Raw genomic sequence first — 9,775 nt, 5'->3', positions numbered from 1 at the left:
AGGATGTTGACAAGCTTGAGCGTGTCCAGAAGAGGGCAACCAGGATGGTGAGAGGGTTGGAATCCAAGTCTTATGAGGAAAGGCTGAAAGAGTTGGGTATGTTTCGCCTGGGAAAGAGAAGGCTTAGAGGGGACATGATTGCAGTCTTCAAGTATTTGAAGGGCTGTCATGTAGAAGATGGAGCGGATCTATTGTCTCTTGCTCTGGATTTCAAGGCTAGATCTAATGGGTGGAAATTACAAGAGAGTCGCTACCGGCTAAATATCAGGAGAAACTTCTTAACTGAAAGGGTGGTTGAGCAGTGGAACAGACTGCCTTGGGAGGTGATGGATGCTCCTTCGCTGGACATTTTCAGGTTGGAGGCTGGATGACCATCTATCGGATATGTTGTAGGGCTATCTTTCGGCTATGCTCCTGCAGAGTGCAGGGGGTTGGACTAGATGACCTGCAAGGTACCTTCCAACTCTAACATTCTATGATTCTATGAATATGTTGATGTTAACCAGCTCTATATCTCTTTATCCAAATTCTCTGGTGATTCAGTAGAGGTCCTGAATTGCTGCCTGACTGCTGTGGTTAAATGGCTGAAAGTGAACAAACTGAAACTGAACCCAGACAAGACCGAAATAATGCTGGCTGGAAATCCTGAGATCTTAAATAACTGAAACTGAACCCAGACAAGACAGAAATAATGCTGGCTGGAAATCCTGAGATCTTAAATAACACAAGATTTCCCACTTTTCATGGGGTTCAGCTGACCCTTGAATACTCTGCATAGGTATCTCCTCAAAAATCATCTCGGAAGCTCCAGTTGGTGGAGGATGCCATAACTCAGTTATTATCAGCAGTTAGTTTGGGGCATGCACATGACACCTATTCTGTAGTCACTCTATTAGCTGCCATCAGTTACTGAGCTCTGTTCAAGGTATTGGTTATCACATACAAAGCCCTTCATGGCATTCGACCTTCATATATACAAAACCACCTGTCCATCTATGCCCCACCATGACGACTTATGTGGTTATAAGGTAGCATGGAACAAAATGTCCTGTCCCTTAATATGCTTAGTGTGTGAAAATGGGCAGTTAATGCTTCCCTTTTTTAGACCAATTGGCAACCCTTTGTGGTTATGAAGGCATAGGTGGTTTTGAAAAAGAATTAGACAAATGTCCGTGCAGAATAGTAGCTGACAGACAGGTAGTATTGTGTTTAACATTTTATTGGTATAACAGTTTGTTAAATCTCTTTTTATGTAGTAATTAGATGAGTAAGTAATTTTACTTTCCTGTGAAGCACAACTGCTGTGTGTGAACTAGACAGAAATTATTGTTTCCCCCTTTGAGTAAATGAGCACAAACCACTGGAAACTTAGTTTCCCCAATTACATTGTTTGTTACAGTGTAGAAATGGGCACAGACTGGGAAAATGTGGTTTGGTTCATGGTTCTTTGTGTGCTTGGTTCACAAACCATGGACCGTCATGAATATTTACAGGCTAAACAAATCGGTTCAGTTCATGAGGTCTGTGACATGGTAGAATGCCCCCCTGGCATGCTAGAGATGCCAAACTTGCAGGGGACCTCCAGCTGACTCTCCTCTACTTGACCTCCATGTTTGGTAAAGATTGGACTTAGGGGGTCTGAGTTATGCTCCCCCAAAGGTACCCCCAGGAAAGTGCTTTCTGGGAAAATGGCAGGTGCAGGTTCAGAAGTATATAGAATGGACTTTGTGCAAGCTAGAGGAATCAAACTTACAGGGGACCTCTCCATTATGCTTCTTTACATGCCCTCCAAGTTATATGCAGATTGGACTAGGGGGTCTGAGTTACGACACCCCCTTCCCCCCAGGTTTTCCCAGTGCTCTCTCTGGAAAAGACAGCTGCAGTTATAGAAATCTATGGAACAGCTCAGGTTTGTTGTTTATGACTCTGGTTGCAAAAACAGTTAAGACAATAATAATAGTAATGTAGCTACAAAACCAGGTACATTTTCCAGAAATCACTTGCATGTTGTTGCTTACTATATTGTGGTTTCTTATAATGCTATTTAAATTTTTGATCCTTGTGGCTGTGAATATCTTTGGTGGCAGCAGAGTTACTGGACAGCCAGTGTGACCAACTGAGCTGATCAGATGAAGTAAAAACTTCAGGCTGACCAGTTTTAAATCATATTTAAGAAGCACACACATAGTTTCCTTTAGTTTTCATACAACTTATGAACATATTCTTTATCTCTTAATACAAAATCTGTTTTATTTTCAACCTTTTCCCAATCAGTTTGGTTGATCTTGCATGCACTCTAAGTAAAGCAGCTCTATAAGGGATTTTGGTTGGAAACGATGTACAGTATGAAAAATGAACACAGCTAGAATGGTTTGGGAAGGGAACACTTACCAGCATTGAGCTTCATTTGCCACATTGTTGCCCCCTCACCCAGTTTGTGGAGGTCCTCTTGGAGCTCTTCACAGTCAGCCTTGGTTTTCACCATCCTGAATAATTTTGTGTCATCTGCAAAATTGGCCAGTACATTATTCCATTCTAGTTCTAGATCATTTATGAATAAATTAAATAGCACCGGCCCTAATACCAATCCTTGTGGGACCCCACTGCCTACTTCCCTCCATTGTGAGAACCATCCATTGATTCCTACTCTTTGCTTCCTGTCATTTAACCAGTTTTAATCCATAAGAGAACCTGTGCTCTTATACCATTTTTGCTTCCTGTCATTTAATCCATTTTTAATTCATTAGAGAGAACTTGTCCTCTTATCCCATGACTGCTAAGTTTACTCAGGAGTCTTTGGTGAGGTACCTTATCAGAATCCTTTTGAAAATCCACGTATATAATGTCTGTGGGGTCACCGTTGTCTACACGCTTATTCACTTTCTCAAAGAACTCCAAAAGGTTGGGGAGGCAGGACTTCCCTTTGCAGAAACCATGCTGATTTTCCCTCAGCAGGCTTTGTCCCTCTGTGTGCCTAACAATTCTGTCTTTGATTAGTTTCTGCTAATTTGCCTAGAACAGACATTAGGCTGACTGGCCTGTAATTTCCTGGTTCCCCTCTAGATCCCTTTTAAAAAATTGGTGTAACATTTGCTACTCTCCAGTCTTCTGGCACAGTGGCTGAATTTAGTGACAGGTTACATATACGGGTTAGTAGATCATTGTTCTCACATTTGAGTTCCTTGATAACTCCTGGGTGCATGCCATTAGGACCTGAAGATTTTTCAGTTTTTGAGACACAGGGTGGCTCAGATCCCTGAGTCCCCCAGCACCCAAACCCCAGCAAGGGAGAGGAGTTCACAATCAAAACGTGGGTTCTCGGCTGAGGCACCCAGTAGCTAAGCCCCTCTGCTCAGCAGAGGGCAGAGAGAGGGAGTGGCTCAGAGCCCTGAGTCCACCTAACACCCAAACCCAAGCAGGGGAGAGGAGTTCGCAATCAGGAGGGAATAAATGAATGTGCTCTGCTAGTCTGCTTTTAACAAGTTTCCTGCCTCTGTGTCTAGCTGCCAACAGAGGAGAGGATGTGGAGCAGATCTTGATATATAGCTTTCTGATCTGATAGAGCAGAATGGGAACTCTGTTCTTGGCAACCAGTAGTTCCTGTTAAGCTTTGGAGGGCTCCTATTGGTGTTTCTAAGGCTGGAGAAGTGTGCCCCCTGTTGCTTTGAAGTTTTGTAAACAGTTTAACTGAGTGGAGACTGTCTGGAAACTGAGTGGAGACTGATCTGCCATGAACAGCACCAAAGTTAATAGAATGTCTGTGCTGGTTGCCTTTCCACGAACATCTCTTCACAAACCACAAAACAAGAATTCTTGATGAACTTTAGTTCATGAGCCAGTTTGTACCCATCCCTATTACAGTGTGTGTGTATAGTTAGTATCTAATTATGACTTTCAGAAATTCTAAGTTTTAGAGTAATCACAACCCAATCATTTCATCTAGAGCTGTCTGATGCTTTGATTTGAGTCATGTGAGCCCTTGAATTAGTATATAATTAACAAGAAACATGCTAAGTCTTTCAACTTCTTCTTTTGGCACTTATTAGTAAAAGAGTAAGTGTATATCTGTGTTAGTGGCTATTAGTTGCCCTCTTGTCCCCTTTATTTCTTCTCTACCTTTCCCTAGTTACAGTAGTGGTGGTCTGGTGCATGTTGAGCAGATGTTTCTCCTTTGCTTCTTTATCTTGAAATACCCTTTTATACAGAAATCAGATTGTGCTGCTACTGTCATTTTTATCAGAGGAGAGGAAATCCCACCTGAATGAGGCTGGTTTTCTTTTCAGGCAGCTACACAGTGATGCTCAGGGGCATGCACTTCTTTCTCTTGCTTCTGTTGCAGCTCATTGCAAATGCCGTTGTTCTGGCATGTTTCTTCTCTAATCTCCCTTTAAATTTTGGCTGTGATCCTTAATCCCATTGGGTCTCTTTTGAACTGTCTACAGGTTTTTTTTTTTTAAGTCTCTAGCTTCCAGTTCCAGTTCTGAAAACACTGCAAATACATTTCACATTAGATGCTTTGCTGTTATTTCTGGTTGTATAACTTTGCTACAAGAAAGTATCCTAATTCCTACATTCTGTTCTACTGCATTTGTGTGTGTTTCTTTATTACTTTTACATGAATATGAAAGTTCGTAGGAAACCAACCACTGGCCATGGTGTTAAGGGATGGATGTGCACAATCAGACTGCTATTGTTGAGGTTGTTTAAAAAAGAAACAGAGAAAACTCTTATCATGCAAAATAGCACTGACTCTGTTTAGACATCACATTTTTTATTGTATTTAATTTTTATATACACATACTTTTCCCCTAGTAAGTTTACAATTTAAGTTATACAACTGAAAACATAGTAATAATATGTGTTTTAATAGTATTAATTTATTCAAATCAATTGAAGGGAATGCTGAAAGTGTATGTACAAGGGGTTTATTTTTCCTGCTGTTTTCCCCCTACTATCTCCAGCCCCCTTCTTCCATCTGTCCACTGGTGATATGTTGCACAGTGTCCCTGAAGTCAGAAGCTTCCTCTTGCCGACCTTGGCTATCTCTTTCACTTCACTGCATAAGAGAAGCCTCTTAGGATGTGCTTGCTTTGACATTTACAGTTTCTCCCTACAAAAGTTCACAAAGGAATCTAGAAGTTCCTTTCCTTCCTTTAATGGATGGAAACCATTTGGTAAATAGGATTCCTTTGCTAAAACTTCTGAGGCCACATTTTATGTCTGTCTTCATCCTTTCCTTGTCTGATTATTGAACTATTCCTTTGCCCTACAGAAATCTTGATTGCCTTGGTTACACTGATTGTAATGCCCCAAACTAGTTCCATATGCCCAAGAGGGCTTTGGTATTGTATTTCACAAACAGTAGTGTCCATATTCTAACAGCAAACCACATCTGAAACTGAGGGGTGTCTTAAAATTGTTATGATATAACATGAATATCTGTATTGAAGGCAGGGGCTGTCATAAGCCCTACAGGGTATGTGTAAGTTAGGGGTAGGCACAGACCGAAAAAATTCCGGCCCCACAGGAGACAGCCCACGGCATGTCTCCTGGGGGCCATGTTTGCCTCCTCATGAGGAGGAATAAGGAAGGGCGGAGGTTCATTGTTTGTGGGATTTATGAACCATGAACATCCACAGACTTTCATATTTAACAGACCAGATTGTGGTTTATTTGGTTCGTGAAGGGAAGGCATTCAAAATGCCTTCCCTTCACTTACTGAGGCATGTTTCCAGGAGTCAAGGAAACGCAAATTGCCTTCCTTTCACTCCTGGAAGCATGCTGCTGCGTGACTGAAGAAGGGAAGGGGAAGCATTTAAACATGCCCCCCCCTCACTCTCAGAAATTGCACCTCAGTGGTGGCATGCTTCCGGGAGTGAAGAGGAGGCAAATTGTGCCTCAGTGAGGGAAGGGATGACAATTCCCCGTTGCTTGGAAATCCTTGGCGCCAGTGTGTCTGGCTCACAGACCACTCCCACGGACAGCATGGACCTCCATGGGAAACATGGTGGTCCATGGGTGGTTTGTGAGTAGTGCAATTGCATGTATCTGGCTCACAGACCACAAACCGGGCCCTGGCTCTGTGACGAAATTTGGTCTGTGAGCTGGTCCATGCCCATCCCTAGTGTAAATCTTTGAATATAGTGGGAGTAGCCGCTGGTTCTTAGGCCCTTAATTTCAAAGTGTACAAAATTGAAGAGGAAGTCTTATATATGTTTGCTAAAATAAACACACAAATATATGTGCAAAAACATATTTTTAAATAAAGTCATCATATTATTGTGGCTTATGTATGTCAGTTTTCATTCTTATGCCGTGAAGTGAAACCTATTCTATAAATAGAATAGTTCTGATTCAAATGTTTGTGTTCTTTTCTTTTTTTTTGCAAAATGAGGGTTTAATATTTTTTAAGTTTAAATGAGATATAGTTTTAGGGGAACATGTTTTAAATGTTATGCATCACTTGGTGATTCAAGCATTTCCTCAGCTCTATAATAAAATAAAATTTAATGACATTTATACTGTGGAATGTACTGTCCAGCATAGCTGAATAGATGTTGATAGTAGCTTTGCTTGTTGAAGGCAGTAATCTTGGATTAATGCCATGGTTAATCTGAAGTTTAAGAATGATTTTGCTTGATCTGATAAATTATTCAGCCTTACATCCTGACCTTGATACTCCTTTGAGTGTACTTCAGCGGACTCTGAAATATTTGCTGCATTAAGAACGCAGTGATTGTCACCATTTCTTTCCTGAGCTTGCACCCCTTTCATCATGAAATGAAACATCCTGAAAGAGACATGAAAATATATTGGTTTGGATACAAGATACACAGGATAAACTACAATTCTGTGATGAGCTTACTTTCTTTTAAGAGCTGTTCATTTTTGCTGGGCAAAAGTGTATAATATTAAGATTAGTGTTATATAGCAAAGAGGAAGATATATTGTAAGAAAGGGAACTGAAATGCTGAGTTTCTGTATTAGTCTGGTGCAGACAGAATACTTTGGAGACTGTCTGACACTAGGACCCTTATTGTACCTACTTGTGAGCTGAGGGTGGTCTAAATACTGCGTGCAACATATAACACTGCATTTAAATATATAGCTGCCCTGCTGAGAGTTTCATCCATCTGAATTGATATGCACACTCAAGATAATGAAAATGTGGATAGAAAAGACTTAAAAACAGCTTTTAAACATCTTTTCTCCAGACTTACTATGTCTCTTGTCTTTCTGTCATTATGTTTATCTGTGCATTCCAGTATACATAGTATTTGCAAACACGCATGTCTGTGTGTTTTTAAATGTAGTCAACATAGGCATGCTTCACAAGGTTTGATCTTTTTGAATGTAAGGGTAAGGACAAGGTTTTACTTTACTTCACATATACAAATCTATTTAAGCATGAAATAGCATCTTAATTGCTTTTAAGCTAAAGTGCCTTGTCAATTTTAGACTTAACAGGCCAAGATTTGGCTGTTGTTAGATTTATGGGTATGAATGTCTTAATTTGCCATTTATTTGCATACTGATAAATGCTAATAATGGGCAGAGCAAAGGAATTCCAGGTGGTACAAAGTGTCTCTGAACACAGAGATATTTCGGTAGTGACACTTTCCATTGAGGTTCAACTGGCACCAGACCAAAACATTTCTGTTCACCAAAGGGTTTGCCACCTCCTTGAAGGTTTGGCCGAGGCCTGTACTACACTTTGCACCATGAAAGTGAAAGATAGCCATGGCATCCATGTGTATAGAAATATGTCCATTTGGGGGAAAGGAGCTGGCTAGAAGTAGGGAACAGCTCTGAGCTTGTAAGCCAGAGAGTGGACAGCTGCTGTTCATAAACCATTGCTGCTGAGTATTGTGCCTCAACTTTGCAAGTACAGCTTGGGATGCAAGCCGAAGGGCTCTTGTCCTGTGGCTTCTGGCCTGTTGGTGCTGCAACTTGTGGCTCAGCTGTCTGGAGAACTAGTATTCTGAATGCTACATAAAAAAGTGATGGGCAAGCAATGTTGCTTCATTTTTTGCTGTACTAAAGAGCATCCAGAAAAGATTGGGATCTTTGGGTTGTTGTTCTAGGAGGAACAAAGGAGAATGAAGTTCACCACTTTGGTTGTTTTTCACCAGGTGAGAGCTGAGTTGTGTGTTTCTACTCAGATCAGGTGAGAGGTGGGTCTGGATTTGTGTCTGTTTTATGTTTTCCAAGACTCAGATGAGAGGTGAATCTAGTTATTTGTATAGTGAGTATTAGCTGTGGGTGTGTTTTCACTTTCTGTTTATTAGTTCCTTTGCCTATTGGTTCAAGAGATGTGTTTGGGGGGGACAGAATTGGGTGAGAGATGGTGGCACAATCCATAGTATGTGAGGCAGAGGGAGATATGGTGGTGGTAGAAGAACAGGCCAGGTTAGGAGAAGGGCCAGTGGAGCAGACATTTGCATGCTGTTGCCCTTCCAGACTCTTCTTCCAAATAAAGTGATGGTGGTAACCATACAAACAACCTGCCAGAAATGGTGTTGCTGTAAACTATCTCTGTCCTCCTAGCATGGTGCCCCATCCAGGATAGTTTCAGTTTTGAGGCTGTGTATGTAACATTGGGGATGAGAGGCAGGATTGGGATTTTGTTGGTATACAACCAACTTTGCTGCCAAACAATCTTCCTGACTGAGCTGCCAGAGGTGGTCTCAGGGGTGGTAGTGAGGGCTCTTAAGCTAACTGTCCTGGGGGACTTCAACATTCAAGATATCAAGACTCTGCAGGATGGGGGACTCTATTAAAACAATCAAAGCCCAAAGCCAGATGGATCCAAATGGCTTTGTGACTGCTCTAGAGATCTTCCTCTTGATATGGCTGCTGCTTCTGTTGAGGCCCTAGTTGACCTCTGGAATGAAAAAAATTGTCCTAGGGTTGACACAGTCACTCCAAGGCACCCTGTCTCAAGTGTTAGAGCCCAGGTAGCCCCTTAGTTTATTGAGGGTATGCGGGTTATGAAAATACAAGGGAGATGGCTACAGTAACAGTGGAGAAAAACTTGGGACAAATCTGGTAAGACACAAGCGAAAACTCCTTTTAAAGTATACTTCATGGTGGTGAAGGCAGCAAAGAAAATATACTTTTCTACCACTATTACAAATGTCTACACAGTGTAGCCAGCAGACCTGTTCTGGGCAGTCAGATGCCTGTTGGGATCTTACCTGCAGGAGGCGGTGGACTGCTCAGTGGCCCACTGTTACCATTTTGTTTATCACTTTGCTGATAAAATGTCTTGCATCTGTTCTGATTTGGACTCTACATTAGCAGTAACCAGGTCAGATGGTGGTAGGATGTCAGCTTCTCCAGTTGTTTGGGATACTTTTCAGTTTATTCGGTCTCAGGGTGTGGACAGGATCCTTGGAAGTTTGAGACCTACCATCTGCTCATATGATTCTTGCTCTTCCTAATTACTTAAATCTGATGTGGTGGGAGCTAGCTGACTGGGTCAGCGAAGTAGTTAATGCTTCTTTGAGAGAAGTGGTTGCTCCAGCCTTTAAACAATATGTGGTACATGCATTTCTAAAGATGCCTACCCTGGACGCAGGAGATCTCAATACCTCTCAACCAGTATCAAATGTTCCATTCTTGAGCAAGGTGATTGAAAAAGTGGTGGCTGCACAACTTTCAGCTTTCCTGGATGAAGCAAATTGCTTAGATCCTTTCCAATCTGGTTTTAGGCCTGCCTATGGGATAGAAACAGCCTGGGTCTCCTTGGTGGATGACCTGTGCTGGGAGATGG

At 41.7% G+C, this 9,775-nt stretch overlaps 1 protein-coding gene across 1 annotated transcript in view; it reads left to right on the top strand.

Moving 5' to 3' along the window:
- The window catches only part of LRBA (LPS-responsive vesicle trafficking, beach and anchor containing), a 558,585-nt gene that overhangs the window by 258,527 nt on the left and 290,283 nt on the right, over nucleotides 1–9,775 (top strand).

The sequence above is a fragment of the Gekko japonicus genome, unplaced genomic scaffold (assembly GCF_001447785.1).
Source record: "Gekko japonicus isolate JY-2015 unplaced genomic scaffold, Gekko_japonicus_V1.1 scaffold24, whole genome shotgun sequence".
NCBI lineage: Eukaryota > Metazoa > Chordata > Lepidosauria > Squamata > Gekkonidae > Gekko > Gekko japonicus.
This window is presented reverse-complemented; position numbering and strand designations above follow the sequence as displayed.